The sequence below is a fragment of the Mastomys coucha genome, unplaced genomic scaffold (genome assembly GCF_008632895.1).
Source record: "Mastomys coucha isolate ucsf_1 unplaced genomic scaffold, UCSF_Mcou_1 pScaffold22, whole genome shotgun sequence".
NCBI classification, from domain to species: Eukaryota; Metazoa; Chordata; class Mammalia; order Rodentia; family Muridae; genus Mastomys; species Mastomys coucha.
Genome location: NW_022196905.1, coordinates 15,327,543 through 15,344,363, shown reverse-complemented (window position 1 = coordinate 15,344,363; position 16,821 = coordinate 15,327,543). Strand labels below are relative to the sequence as shown.

Sequence of the window (16,821 nt, the reverse complement as noted above, 5' to 3'; positions counted from 1 at the left end):
AGACACGTAATGATGGTAATGGAGAAAATGAGATCACTCATGAATAAAAAGTGTCTGCCCTGTTCCTACTTAACACTGACATATCAGGCCTAACCATTCCAATATCAGAGAGATGTAGGGAACACCTCTGTTCTAGGCACTGTTATTATCAATAATGTGAACATACATGCATAGTTTGGCTTCATATAGATGTGAAAGAATGAACATTATAGTACTGACTGTGATAAGTCAAAGTGGCATATTCAGGAAGTTCTTTGCCAATGATCAAAATTTTACTAATTTTAAAAGAAAATTTTATATGCATACCAAAGGCAAAGTTGTATAAATGACAGAAACTGACAACACTATGAGCTACCCAAGCATTCTACAGAGATAGAAGAGGTAGTATATATAATTAAGTATATAGGTTCTAGTCTTCATATCACTTGAGAAGAAATGTATAGTTTGTATATGTATCTATAGCTCGGATAGAATTTTTCCACATAGGGTGATAATGTTTCTTAGTTAGATATAAACTATCTAACTAAGAGTATAGGACAAGTATAGGAAATCTCCCTTCAAACTGTTCATTGGTAGTGTCTAATGAATTCCAAAACTATATATGCTACTACCATTGCTTTTGGTTGCCTCACAGAACTTGAAGATAAGATCCAAATGCTGAAGACACTATATACTTTGGACATGGGAATAGGAGAAATCAGACTAAAACTGACCTGTAAGCTCCAGCGAAGACTACATATCATAGTTATAGGGCTCTGAAGTATTATGAAAATGCTAAAACTGTAAAAAAGTAAACAATGTTATTCAGTTGTAAAGCCTGTGAACTAAAATAATAAACAACCTGGCAAGATAACTGCAGCACTGTAATTGCGATACTTAGATCTTGGAGGTAACCAATAGTAATTGAATTGGGATTAAGACCTGCTGAATAAAAGGGAATTCATATCTAGTAGTATAAACATAGCCAAATATTCATGAGCATTGTGATGATTTGAATATGCTCATCCCAGGGAATGGCACTAGTTGGAGGTGTGGCCTTGTTAAAGTAGGTTTGCTACTACGTGTATGGGCTTTAAAACCCTCACCCTTGTTGCCTAAAAGCAGGGTCTTCCTCTGGCAGCCTTCAGAGAAAGATGTAGAACTCTCAGTTCCTTCAGTCCCATGACTGGATGCTGCCATAGTCCTTCCATGATGATAATGGACTGAACCTCTGAATCTGTAAGCCCCAGTGAAATGTTGTCCTTTATAAGAGTTGCCCTGGTCATAGTGTCTATTCATAACAGTAAACCCCTAACTAAGACAGAAGTTGTTACCAGGGACCATTATCAACTACAGAGTGTTCCTGTAATAGTCCTGACCATGCTTTTGTTTGGAAAAAATACGGATTTGGGGACTTTGGATTTGGAAAGCAATGGAATATTTTAAGTAGGTCTTAATGGGCCATTCTATTAGGAATATGAAAGAAGGTGGTGTTGAGTGTGATTTGAACTGTGTAGATCTGCTAGCTCAAGAGATTTCAATGGAGTAGATTATTAGTATGTGAACTAGAAACTCCTTTTGAGATATTTTGTTGAAGATCATAGCTGCTTTTTGCCATTGGCCAAATAGTCTACCTGGGGCAAAGATGAAGAGATTTATATTAATTTCTTTGCCTAAGGAAGTCTCAAAACAGTATAATTTTTGTGTGTGTGTGTTTAATAAAGTTCACTCTTGTGAAGGAATTGTAATGAAAAGGAGCAAGTTAAGAAAGGAAAAATATAATGTGTACAGTTCAAGAAATAAAAGGTCACCAGGAAGTGAAATGGAGCTGAATCCTGTGATCAATGACATAAAAAGATTGAAGAAGTGGTGATAACAGGGCAAGATCCCACCCAGCTAAGCTTATTGTTTGTGTTTGCCATTGAACATGAAAGAGTTTGGCCTTTTACTCCAGAATGAACTACAGCCCCAAAATGGAAGGCAAACTTATGATCCAGCTCTTGAGGCTGGAAGACACGGGCTTTTGATCCATATCATAACAAAGAATGACCATGAAAACCTTAAACCCAGGCATGGTGGTACCCACCTTTAGTCCCAGGAGAGAAAGTCAAGTAGATTTCTGAGTTCAAGGGTAGCCTTTGACAAAGTAAGTTCTAGGTGAAAAAACTTAAGTCTAGATGCCTTTAATCCCAGCATTCACTAGACAGTCGTACATCTATCCTGAGTTTAAAGTCAATCTACAGAACAAGTTTCAAGACAGACAAGCTTAGGCAGTGAGGGAGTTGGAAAACAGAAAGCTGGTAGTAGAATAAGGGGGGCATGTTCCAGCCCTTTCAGCCCCAGCAAGCAGCAGAACTCTACAGCATCGGCCATGATGTTCTGGCTTTATAATCAAGAATGGAAGGGACTACTGAGACAATTGATGCTGATTAGCTGGAACTAAGTGAAACTGTCCCACAGTTTCATGAACCAGGTGGTTCTGCCTCGACCGAAGAGAGAAAGGAGACCTGAAACACAGAGTTCGAGAACAAAAGGACACAATACCAAGTTGAGGGTTTCCAATCAAGGCTCGTCTTTACTTTGGGGGTTCAGCATTTATATACAAGAGAGCAAACTGAATCTCTAAGTTACAATGACATTTGAATAACATAAGGGATTCAGGAGGAGTCAGGAAGAGTCCAAACAAAGTCCAGGAGGAAGTCAAAGGGAAACCGGCTGCAGGACTCTGGGGAGTGGCCGGAGGCACAGTCCACAGTGGGGAAGGAGGTCAACAACAGATGTCCTCAGGCTGTATATGTGCCAGCCAGCAGGTGTAGTTTCCTCTGGAATCCTCAAAGGCAGAACTCATAGTAGTGAGCCTTTGTTTCAGGCACAGCAGGCATGAGTTGAGTCTCCTGTGGCAGACTCCGACGTTTTGCAGCTGAGGCACCCAACAGCTAAGAAATAAGTGTTGATTAAGAAGAGACCAGCAGCATTTAGATGAAATCTTCTGGGATATGTTTTCTTAGAGCACAAAGAAACTGTGTTCCAGAGATAGCCAACGTTGTATATGTATTTGGCAGCTGTATTTAGTTATGTGTAGAAGTCACACAGGTGTTAGTGGTTTTGAAAATATGAAGGGGTCATGTACAGCAGCTGTGGCTTGGCACTGTAAAAGGCCAGGGAAGTCCATGGGTAGAGGTGCAGCCTCAGTTGCAGTTGATGGCCTGGGACTAAAGGGATCACGCAAAGAAGTTGAGGCTTGACAACATGAAGAGAGCCTGTGAGGTTATTGGTGAAGTCTAGATGCAGCAGAGGAGCCCAGTGTATTGGAGATATCCCTAAGAACAGCAGCATCTGTGGGGTAGAGTCAACCAGAACCTAGAATGTTACAGAGGGATGAAGACATGATGCAAGCCCCTTTAAGGAGCCCAGAAGATCAAGTGTGTATCCCAGATATTGGAGCAAGAATCTAATGAAGTTGAAGTTGACTTTAAGACCCCAAGATGTTAAAGATGCTAGAACTATGGGATACATGCTGAGGAAAGTGTTTAACAGGGTGTAGAACCAGCCCAGAAAAAAGAAGTGTGTTGCAGTCAACAAAAATAAATCAAAAAGGAGTTAGAGATCTGAAGACTGCTTTGACATGAAACATGCAAATACAGTTTAGAGTTTGTCCAGCTGGTTTCCTGTCTTGCTTTAGGGATTATAGTTAAGTGATTGAATGAATCTCAGAAGAGGCATTGAACTTTTGACTTTAAACAATTTTGAGACTGATATAGATTATTCACAGCAGCAAATCCTTAACTAAAATAAGTGGGTTGTTTATAGACTATGTAAGATCTACTACTGCCAATTTTCTCAATAAATATAATTTCCAACTGCATTCTACAATGTTATCTTTATATCAAAAGTAAGTGTAACTTTCACCTCATATCAAAGTGCATATTATTATACAAAATTAGATTCAATAGGTTATAAAATATGACTCTGAGTCTCTGGATGGTTTAAAGGAAAGAGAGGAAAATGGTGAATGATATGTTGTTATAATTACAATATAATTAAAAATAAGAGGCAAATTTGGTAAAATGTAGGATTAGAAGTGAAGCATGGAGGAGAAAAGTTGAAAAATGAGGTGAAGGATGAATATTATAAACTGTATTATACTCACATGCATGAATTTATCAAATAATAAAATATAACATTAAACAAAGTAATACCTGTCTTCTATTATTCTCCTCTCTAGAGTCCATCTTACCTTCCATATATTACCTTCCTAATGACAATAACTCTTCATTGTTCTAAAAAATGACTCTAACTAGCCATATTAGTTCTTTGTTGTTTCTAGCCAGTTAACTTTGGCCTTGTTTGGAAGTGATTTCTTCTTTGTCTTTATTTATTTGGAAGGATTTAGTATAGGTCATATGTAGTAAATTTAATTGTTGGTTGTTAGAGTTTTTTAATTGATATAAATGTAATGAACTTGGTTGTGAGGCATATATACGACTCTAGAAAAATTTGACCAATTTGTATTATTCCTTTTAGTATTTATTAAAGGAGCTGCAGAAATGGCTCTGTGATAAAGAGCATTGTTCCAGCAGAAGAGCAGTTCCAGTTTCAGAAGATCAGATACCCCCTTTTATTCCCACAGGAGGCAACCACATAGTTCACAGACTTACATTCTAACAAAACATCCACACATAAAGAATATTTTAAACTTTGAAAAGTAAAGTATCAGGATATTATTTTTACCTTATTTCTCGTGTAGTACTTTTCTAAACACAACTAAGATTTTGCAATTTTCCATAATATTCATTTTATGTGAGATTCAAATATTTTCTCTGAGATAATTACAGGTGATTTTCCCTAAACCTCCACTGTTCCTTGCATTTGTTTTCTTACTTATGTGGTGCTTTACTGCTTCCTTAGGTCCTATGTACACTTCCACAAATTTGTCTGCATATATATATTCTCTCCTTTCTAATGTTCATATCTATAAAACAAATACAGCTGTGTTTCATCATGATATTTGCTGTAGTAGACCAGGTTTCCTTGTATTGGTGTCAAATTAGGAAGTTAATGTGGTTTTGTACACTACATGCTTTCATGGTTTGTATATGGTCAGCCAGGGAGTAGTACTATTTGAAGGTATGGCCCTGTTGGAGTAGGTGTGTTACTTTGGCTGTGGGCTTTATGACTCTCCTCCTAGCTGCCTGGAAGTACTTCTTCCACTAATAGTCTTCAGATGAAGATGTAGTTCTCTCAGCTCTGCTTGCACCATGCCTGCCTAGATGCTGCCCTGATATTACCTTGATGATGATGGACTAAACTTCAGAACCTGTAAACCAGCTCCAATTAAATGTTGTCCCTTATAAGACTTGTATTGATTGCCGGGCATGGTGGCACACACCTTTAATCCCAGCACTTGGGAGGCAGAGGTAGGTGGATTTCTGAGTTCGAGGTCAGCCTGGTCTACAGAGTGAGCTCCAGGACAGCCAGGGCTATACAGAGAAAACCTTTATCGAAAAACAAAACAAAACAAAAAAATAAACAAAACAAAAAAAAAACAACAAAAAAAGACTTGTATTTGTCATGGTATCTGTTTACAGCAGTAAAACTCTAACTAAAGCACATGGTTAAATATTTGAAGGATGACAATGAACTCATGGCAATCAGAAATCTGTTTGTTACAACTTCATGATAGAAGACCATTCTACTTTATTGAATTCATCCATGTTCTACATACCTTCATTCACTGAGGGTGGTTTCATGTAGCACCCCTACTTCTGAAGAAGCTGTCTTTCTACTGAAAATATAGCCTTTATCCCCTAACACAAGGAGATAAACTTCATTTTTTCCTTATTCTTCCTCAAATGAGGAAGTTTATTTTCTAGTTACTAACACAATGGGATTGAAATGGCCTAGGGTTTCAGAGTATTGAGGAAGCTTCAACACCAGATACTTCAAATAAGAGAACTATGTGAGTTGGCTTCCTCCCCCTCACTACTCAGTGCCATAAACCTGACCCTCCTCAACATCAAAGCTAGCAGGGATTTGCTTGTATCATCCTCAGCTTCTAGCCCATGTTATTACTAAGTCAAGACCAATTTATATAGTACCATACCACCATGTGACTCCTCAGAAGAAGTACACAGCAATTCCTGGGCTCCTACTGCTCCTCCTTCATCTGCTCCTCTCCCTGCCTCCCAGAAACACTGTTCTCTATAAGATTCTGTTACACAGACTGATGGACCACTGGTCCAACTCACAGATTCTCCACCTTCCCTCCTTCTGCCAAAGTGGAGAGATCTCTATGCCAACTTATCGGGACAGCAGAAGAAATGCTGTATAAGCCCCCAGAATCTTTCCACAGTGCTTTCTATCACACAATCTTTGTGACTTCATCAAGGAGTTAGAAAAAACACTACTTAAACTTCTGGAAAACTCTGCCACTCCCTTTACTGTCAACAAATCTCATGGCATTGTCATGATCCTGGAATTTCAGTCTTTCCTAATCAATGTTCACCCCACATAAACTAAGTCACTTAATTGGTACCCCTACCAATCTACAGATTTAAAAGAACTTAAACTGGCAGTTGAGGAGGATGAGATCCATGTCATGTGCACTAATTCCCTCCTCCAAAGTCAAATCACCATTCTTAACATGCCCCAGGACTGGCGGGACATCTGTCACACTTCTCTGTCTAGCACAATTTTTTTACAATGGGGGGGGTATCCCTCTTCCAAGATGAATATCTCCAACACATCAAGTACAATCAGCCTGGACCAACCCACTTGGTGTTTTTATGAGCTTGTTAGCCAGGAAAACTTTCATATGGAGGTAGAATAAGCATCACAGCCAGTATGGTATTAAGATCAGGTGCATCTCTGCCCACTTCAAGCCTCAGACAGAATCACCCTGCCCTCTGGCTCATAAAACCCTGCCTCCTCCTTTCTCTTCCTCTGTAAAGAGCTGGAAGAGGCTCTCACTTACTTTATTCTTAGAACAAAAATGAGCTTAGAGAGAAAAATTCCTGGCTAATACTTCAGCCAGAAACCGCCTCCTTAAAAACATGATTTTAGAGGGTATGACTTCTGAGTGCAAGGCTTGCCTGCCAAGACCTCAAAGATGAGTACTGTGATAAATGGATTGTTGCCACTCCAGACATTGAAAAAGCATCCATCAGGCTACTTCCATAGCTCAGGCCTTTGCAGAAGGTATAAGACAGAAGGAATCTTCTTTAAAGGTTTCAAAAGAGGACACTGGAAAAGTCAATGCCCAAAAACACTCTCCCCATGAGGAACTGTAATGTCCCTAAGACACTCTGCCCCTTATGCAGCAAAGTTTCCACTGGAAAAATAGACTGTCTCTCTCATTATGCTAAAGATGGCAAACAGCTAGAGCCTTTAAACTTAAGGCAGCTGTCAGCCCCTACAACAAGTGACAAAACTGCTCCCATAAAGGCTTTCTGGGTTTCCAACATGTTGGAAGACTCCCACTCAAAAATCATCATAAAAATAGACAAGAAGTTATTTGAATGATTTTATTGTTACTTGGACAGACCAAGACAATTTTGAGACAAATGGTCCCACAACATTGGCAGCTAATCCAGGGGTCCTCTACTTCTATGCATAGGAGACTGCTCTCCTGCTTCTATCACTAAACAGACCTACAGTGGGAAGATCCGGACAGGTCTGCCAGTCTGATATGCCCTCTCATAGTCAATACCCTCACCAATCTTCTGAGGAGAGATGTTTCTGAAGCCCTAGAAATGGTGTTTGTTAGAAATAAATTGTATCAAGATTGATGATTATACGCATAAAAAAATATATCCCTCCAAAACTTAAAAATAAAATCCCTCCTCCAAATCACCCCCGATTCTAAGGATCACTATTAGATTTAGTACTCACTGCCTCCACTGGCTTTCCAGTGAAACTGTCTGTGTTGAACAATTGCCTCTTTCAGGGGAAAAATTTGAAACAATCTCACAATTATTAAAAGAGTAACTTCTACTCTAGCATATTCACTCCTCCCAAAGTCCATGCATCAGCCCTGGGTTCTCTATAAAAAAAGAGCACAGGGTGATGGAAAGTACTGCAAAACTTAATGGCAATTAATAAAACCATGTGAGTATAGAGTTCTTTCCAAGGGGGCTACCCCATGTCTCATCCATCCCTGCCAATGTACCAGTGTCTCTCTCCTGGCAATAAATAACAAAGACTACATTTTTTTCCTATCCCTCTCCACTCTAGAGACTGTGAACACTTTGCATTTTTAGTACTCCCATTAACAGTTCTGGATCATCCTCATGACAAGAATGGGCAATTCTTCCTCAGAGAATGGTAAATCATCCAACTGCTTGTCAGGATGGTTTTAAGACCTGATTTAGACAAGGAACCCCAATATTTACCATTACATCGATGATATCCTGGTATAAGGAGATTCTTCCATCTCCCCACTTCATACTAAAGGATAAACTAATACCTTCATTATTCTCTCTGGGATTTAAAATTGTCCCTCACAAGATACATTTTATCCCACCTATTACATTCCTAGGAACAGAAATCTCCCTTACCTCAATAAGACTTCTCAAACCCAAACTCTCCTTCCCTTAATATTTACTTCTCATCACCCTCCAGATTTTTTTTGGGGGGGGTAACCTTAAATAGTTTTGATTCTGGCTCCCGTTTTCTACAAGCCTCTCTTTGAGCTCTTAAAAGGAAATAAAAGCCTCGAAGCAATCCAAGCTCTAAATTTTGTCAATATAGCCATAAAAAGCATGACACTTGACATGACCCGACAATATCTACACAGCTTCTTATCTTCAGTCCCTCCCCTATAATTGTAGAAGCCACACATCAGTCCCAGGGAGTTCTAGAATACCCGGATACCTCAGTGGGGTGTGTGCCTAGGATTCTGACCAAGGTCAAGCACTTGCCACTATGATCAAAAATAGCAGAAGCTGGACACTTTGTACCTTAGGCAAAGAGCCAGATACCCTTACAATATCCTTTCCTCTCTCCAATATTTAGTGGCGTTGCAAAATCATTCTTGATTTGCTACCAGTTTAGTAGGATTCTCAGACTAGATTGACAATCATAGTCCCACCCAAAAATGGATCTCTGCCTTGGCCCTGCTGCGATGACTACACCTGCCCAGACTCTTCCTCCAAAATTCCATTATATTCATCTGCATTTTTCACACTTGCTTTTACTGACTGAAAATTCAATGAAGCAGCCCCTACTCCTCCTGTAGAACCTTTCTTAATACTGACAATATATACTATACTTCCCAAAACACAGAGATAAATGTAACTTTGGCTGACATTTGATTCTTAAGTAAGGAACGTTATTTCCTACTTAGCAACACAATGTATGAAGTTATACATACTGTTTACTTAAATAATGTATAGAATTTGACATAGAAAATTAATTTTTTCATAGAAAAATAGCATTGTAGTTTGCAAAAATGTTAATTAACAGCACTGAGTTATAAGTAAAACTTGCTATTTTGATATATTTATATAATTTTGTAATATTAGTACCATTTTAAAATGAAGATATGTGCTTGCTTTGCTCCCAAACTTTGCTGTGCAACTTTGAATACTATTTTAGAACATCCTGGTAAAATGACTAATCCACAGATCTACTATGTAGCATAGTTTCATCTCTTTCATAACATTAAGGAAATGTTATGAACATCTTTATACTAGCTTTTGATTGCATCTTGATATTTTATTTTAAAAATAATTACATAAGCAGGCTTAATGGACTATAGTATATTAAGAATTTTAACGATCCAGATAAATAATGCCAAATTGTTTTCCTCAAATCTTGTAGCAAAGTAATCTTCTAGAAGCATTGAGTACATACATGGTCCTTCCTAGACATGTTAGCAATAAGAAAAAATTTGAAATATATGTTTATGAGTATATGCATATATTGATTATATAACTTATATTATTTAATTTCTCTAGAGAAAACTATGTTTATGTGCATTCAAATATGTCCTTTTGTAAAATTTTCATTGTAACATTTTACCACTTATTTATAAATGTATTCAAGTAGTTTGGCTTTTCAAAGCATATAACATGTTTATAATTATGTCAAATTACCTTCTGAATATTGCTCCATTTTATCCTTCATATTATGTTTTATTTTGAGATAGTTTTAAAATTTCAGAGAAAAGTATAAGAGTAGTACCTTAAATAATAGTTGGCTCAGTTCTCCAAATTTCAGTGTTGTTAATTTGGTTCATTACCTTTTTAGACAAGTAACCATATTCAAATTAGAAATAGATTACATATGTAATATATTAAATAACAAAATATGTGTTTGAGTTCATCCTACATCTAGTGAATATCTGGCACTTATTGTAGCCCTCAAAAAATCAGTATGTGCTTCCCGTAGCTCTTCCATCTTTTTTATCTTTCATTCTACCCACAGTTTAAAGGAGAGTCCACTTACTGTATAAACTGTCTCTCAATACGAGTTTCTCTTGTGTCATTGGTGTGAATAGATTAAGCTTACAGAAACATGGGTGAATCCTGGAGGCAATTTTGTGTCCTTGTGATACACTGAAGTACATAATATTTTAATAAATATAAATCACTATACCTGGGAGTTGGTGACCCTCATCTTTAATCCCAACACTAGGGAAGCAGAGGCTTGTTGATCTCTGTGAGTTTGAGCCAGCCTAGTTTACAGAGAGAGATCAAGGAAAGTCAGAGCAATATAGATAAATCCTTTGTTCAAAAACTAAATATATCCAATTCTCGTTCTGGATTCTGCCTCTTCTCTTGGTTTCTCTGGACACTATCACATCTACTAAGAGAGGAATTAGTGAAGTCCAGAATGGATGAAGTCCATGGTTTCCTTTTCCCTCTTGAGCATCGAGTGTTGCTACATGTGAGAACTGAGTGTTAAACCAGAGCTCAGGTTAAACAGGATCCTAATCCTACTGAGAGGAAATGGTACAGAGGAACAGGGAGAGAGAACTGCTTCTCCAAGGATCTTAGTGTTATAGTTCTTTTAGGTGAGGGCTTTCTCTGAAGATCTTCAACATAACAACTCTCTGTGATTATCTTTCTTTGTGCATATACTTTTATTTGAGGTGGGCTTATATGCATACCCTTTGTTGTTTGGGGTGAACCAGTTTTAGGGAAGAGAGTGAAAATATCCAAGGTAGGCAAAGATCATTCCCTGAAGGCTAAGGCTACTGAGATGCCTCATTAACATGGGGAAGAATTCCAGGTGCTGGGCTACATGACTGTATATTTCATGTATTTTCATTGGAAATGTTTATCCCCTTTCCTGGTTTCCCCTCCAGATCCTCTCATTCCCCTTCCACACCCCCGACCCCCGCTGCTTCTATAAGGATGCTCCCACTCCCACCTTACCGCCCTGGCATTCCCCTACAATGGGGAACCGATCCTTCACAAGACCAAGGGCATCTCCTCCCATTGATGTCCAACAAGGACATCCTCTGCTACATATGAGGCTGGAGCCATGGGTCCCTCTATATGGACTCTTTGGTTGGTAGTTTAGTCCCTGGGAGCTCTTGGGGGTCTGATTGGTTAATGCTGTTGTTCTTCCTATGGTGTTGCAAACCCCTTCAGCTCCTTCAGTGCTTTCTCTAACTCTTCCATTGGGGACCTCGTGCTCAATCCAATGGTTGCTTGTGAGCATTCACCTCTATATTTGTCAGGCCCTAGTAAAGGCTCTCAGGAGACAACTATAAGAGGTTTGTGTCAGCAAGCACTTCTTGGCATCAGCAATAGTGTGTGGGTTTGGTGTCTGTATATGGGATGGACCCCAAAGTGGGGCAGTTTCTGGATGGCCTTTCCTTCAGTCTATGCTCCACACTTTGCCCCTGTATTTCCTTTAGACAGGAGTTCTTCTGGGTTAAGAAATAGGAGATGAGTGAGTATTCCATACCCCAAACAGGGGCCTTGCTTAACCTCTGGATATGGTCACTTCACGTTCTCCCTCCCCTTTGTTGGGTATTTCAACTAATCTCATCCCTTTTGAGTCCTGGGAGCCTCTTTCTTTCCTGGCATTTGGGACTTGCTGGTGGCTACCCCCAGTTCCCCAGCCCCCTTTGCTACACACCTCTGTTCAAATTCTTGACCCTCAATATATCATCCCTGTCTCCTTTCATACCGGATCCTGTTCTCCCTTCCTCCCATATCCCTCCCACCTGCTACTTCCCATGAGTATTTTGTTCCCCCTTCTAAAATGGACTGAAGTATCCCTATTTGGTCTTCCTTCCTCTTCCTTCCTCTTCACATGGTTTGTGAATTGTATCTTGGGTATTCAGAGCATTGGGGTTAATATCCACTTATCAGTGAGTGCATACCATGTTGTTCAAAACAACCCTGAGGATGAGATTTTCCATTTCAGGTTTTGAAATTTCTGCTGTTTGAACATGCTCCACCTCATCTGTTCATTCTCAGTTCCTTTGTTGGTACAGTCCATGTGCTGCTATACATTTATTACATAAACATACAGAATGTCCTGTTCATATGCCCCACCTACATTCATTAAATAAATGTACAGAATTTCCTGCTGTCACAAGCTTGGTTCCCACAGCAACAGCTTGCATAGAACATAAAAGCTTCAGTGAGCATGCTTTATGCATGTTGTCACCATTTACCTCAGCTTGTATACAGAACATAATAAACTACACCCTTATTTAATAAACATTCTATGTACATCTAAACAAGTGCCATTTGTCCAAACCTTTAATTGTTAGCTGAATAATTATACTTTGTTTAGATTTGTATTTTCTAAGTCATCTTTTATTAATCTAAAGCATCAGGAATTAAGCCCCAAAAACCTAAAGCTCTATGCCTCCTATGTTGAATTAGCCCACTAGTATTTTGTCAGTCTGTGTATAGAACAATACTGTCAGCTCTAAGAAGTAAGTCATACAGGACCTAACATAGTTATTTCCTCTACTTATGTGATTTTGGTACTGTTTCAGGACCTCTGAGGTTATGAGAGACCGCAAGGTTCCAGGACAAGTATGCAAGACACCACTCACATATATCCCCAATTTGTCTCTTCATATACCCATTTTAAGGGTATTTATTAATTGTAGAAGTAAAGTCCAATATTATGTTGCAAGAAATGAGAGTGTCTTTTTCCAGAGTGGGCTCAGAATCCTGCACATACAGGCTTGGTCCTCAACATCTACATCCCAGCATGTACAAAATGGAAGGTTCTCAACTTCTTGGTCAATCATGTCTTACTGCACAGATCTTGGTCAGAAATCTCCATTCAATCAACACTTAATTTTTGTCTCTCAATAACTGGTGAAATATTTTTTCCTGCTCAGTAATTTTATAAATAAAGTAGAAAAGCCCAAAGTTTAGAATCAATAAATATTATACGATGAAGAGTGCACCTGAATCAATGTCCATCTAGTGACTTCAGGCAGAACAATCTTCACAGTTTGTCTGCTGATTCCTAAAATTGTCTAAATGTTTAAGTTTAAAATCTAGGCTATATTAGAGCAATTGAATACATTTTGTGTTCCCTGAATGGAGTCTTCATTGTATCAAGCACTTTACTACACTCTTAGTATTAAAAATCAATTCAGAAAATCTCAGCATTATCCACTCCAGCTTATATATCTATCCTGCAGGTTTATACCATGGTTAGTGTCTAGATTTGCCTTAAGTAATTAGAAAAGGACAACAGAGAGATACTTGTAGCCATTGTCTAATTTGTACATTTTTTCAGATGAGTTCATTTGTGAAGCATGTGTAAATAATTCCCTTTTCTAGTAATATAGCAGCTTTATGATTCTTCATTTCATATCTTAAGCTGCCTGTGTTAATGAAAGCACATTATATAGATTTTCTTCACATTAGTACTGTCCATTAAGCAAAATAACATTTCAGTCCACAATAGAGAACATTAAATAGATATACTTGCTATAATAATTTAATCACAAATTTGAGTTTTTTCTATTTGCAAAAAATAATATTTGGCATACTTTTAAAAGCAGATATTGAATGCGGAAAACATTATTGGAAGTATTTTGCAACCAATCATTAGCATTACGTTAGTACGTGTTTACTTCATGTGATAAATTTTTAATTATTTACCCCTGAGTAGTTTTCCAATTACATAAAATGTACTTCATGTTAAATGTATACATTTATAAAGTTATTCCCATAGTGTCAGTTAGCCAATGAAAATATGTCAGTCCATTGAAAATATTCAGAAATAATCCTCACTTAAGTAAAATGCTTTTCCTCTTTAAAAACCCTAAAATTTTTATAATAAAGTTCTACATCAACTGTGTAAGTATATTTATGACAGGAAACAAATTATATGAATTATATGAAGGAAGTAATGAGTTTTGCTATAAGGTCAATTAGTACACAGGCTCTATGAGGAGTGCATCTCAGTACCTCAAACTTACAAACCAAAACCCAGAGCTCAAATACCTTATGTTTTATCAGACATTTGTACATAGCCTATGCACATCTTCCTGTATGCATTAACCTACCTCTAGATTACTTATATAATAAATAAAATGTAAATGTTTTGTAAATACAGATTATACTATGCTATTCTGAGTTTGATGACCACATAGAAATTTTGACATATTTAACACAGACACGGGACAGTTACAAAAATCTTCTAACAGTGGTTGGTGGAACCTATGGATAAAGTGCTTAATGATATATACTGCTGCCTATATTTCATAGGAAGTGATAGATAGACTATATGTATAGAGAGACTATACACATATAATTACATATAGATTATATATACATATAAGTTATATATATATATAATTGTAACTAAATATTTGAACAATACAGTTGAGATTGCATTTATAATGAGCTATACAACTGTACAATTAGGCAGAACACTCCTATGAAGATCATTTAACTAAAAAAACAGTAACAAAATACTGAGGGAAACGAATCAACTAAGACATAAGCTTTGATATAAAACATCATTTAAAGGAATAAAAAATGGAAGACTTCAGTATTTCTAATAGCACCTGCATTACAAATAAGATATGCTTTTGTTCCCAAGAGGACCTGAAAATTTTTAAAACATTTACATTTGGGGCAACAAATCCAATTCTAATAACCTTGAGGGATGACAAATGATGATTAGGTTAATTGAAAATGACTATTAAAATAATATTGATTGGTATGATTTTTTTATTAATAAATGTATGGCAACAATATATGTAAAGATAAATAAGCTACAAACAGAAATAATTAATCATCATCATCCAAAAGAAATATGTTAGAGAGCAAGATCAGCGCTTAAGTCGATTGGTTACTCATGTAGAGGAACACAACTTGGGTCCCAACACACACATGGATGACAACAGTTAACTGTAACACATCTAGAGAATCTATTTCCTTCTTCTGGTATTTGCACACAGGGTATATAGTGGTGCAGAAATACACATGTACTCAAAACACATCTAAATAAAATAAAAATAATATTTTAAAAACACTATATTAAAATAATTAAATTTATTTCACAAATTAGAAATTAACAAAATATATATCCAAATATTATAAGGTTTAAATTTTAACCACAAAATACTCAAATATAACACAAATAAGCATTTAATAATTACAAAACATGAGTAAAAAATCACCTAGAAACTAGTCATATCGTACATACACTAAATCATAAACTAAACATGAGATGATCAATTTTATTAATTTTCAAAATATGAAAAAATTAGTAGCATACCAATTTAATCCAAATGTCAATTATTAGCAAAGTTAGTCATCTTTGTTAAGATCAAAATGAACTATAGCAACATAAAGTATAGATAATTTTCTAGAAAAATAAAAAATATCATTATATTGTGTTCAGAATTTACAAATTAACGATAACAGAAAGCACAATCAAATCCACCTCCCCATTTTGCCTTCTGATTCATCTATTTACATTTTTGCTATGAATAATTTAACATTCTTTCTTTCTCAATACCTATGAATTTAATATTCTGAAATCTAAAAAGTAAAAAATTATACTAATCTTTGAATGAAAGACAATGTCTTTCACCATACCTTGTATATTATATGATTAATCTATTCCAGTGGAAAAAAATCTTTATAAGACAAGATTGAACATAGCACTCAATTTTACTAATATTAATTGGTGTCCTCTAGTTTGAACACTTCAATTAGTTACTACTTTCCTTTATTAAACCAGTTACACTTGACTTTTTCACCTATCTCCAAATAAGACATTAATTTCAAACTGCATTATAAATGTATTGTTATAAATCACATTGTATACTTGGCCAGAAACAAGAGATAAGATCTTGTTACAGAAGTTATTTATGATCAAGCAGAAATTATTTTAAGGAGATGTAACACATCTTTAATAATTTCTGAGGTTTTATTTTTTTTCTAATCATGATGGCAAGTATATGGAGTTGAAATCTCCATGATAAAATAGCTCATAAGTGGAAAAACATTTATCAGGTTATTAATTTCCAGATCTTTATTTTTAATCATTCAAAAATGATATGTTGTGAGGTATGATTTTCTATAGGTCTCTTTGTTCTATCAAATGCATTATCAGTTCACATGTCTATCAGTCCTGATATGTCTTCATGACTCTGTGCATTTGGTGTCACCTATCACCTCTGGTTATTGCAATCTTTCATTCTCTGCTTCCTCTAGTTTTCCTGAGTCCTGAGGAGAGAAGTTTGATAAAGCCATTCCATTTCAAACTGTGTGTTCCAAAGTATCATTCTCTCTGCACCTTATCTAGTTGTGGGTCTCTTTGTCTATTATCACCATCTACTGTAAGAAGAACCTTCTTTCATGTTATCACCATCTACTGCAAGAAGAACCTTCT

General features: G+C 36.7%; 1 long non-coding RNA gene across 1 annotated transcript in view; it reads left to right on the top strand.

Annotated features, from left to right (window-relative positions):
• Positions 1-16,688, top strand: part of LOC116070699 — a 72,627-nt gene extending 55,939 nt beyond the window's left edge. Inside the window, exon 3 of the long non-coding RNA XR_004110524.1 lies at positions 16,644-16,688. This is a non-coding gene — a long non-coding RNA (uncharacterized LOC116070699). The remainder of the gene's footprint in view (positions 1-16,643) is intronic.
• The last annotated feature ends 133 nt before the right edge of the window (positions 16,689-16,821 follow it).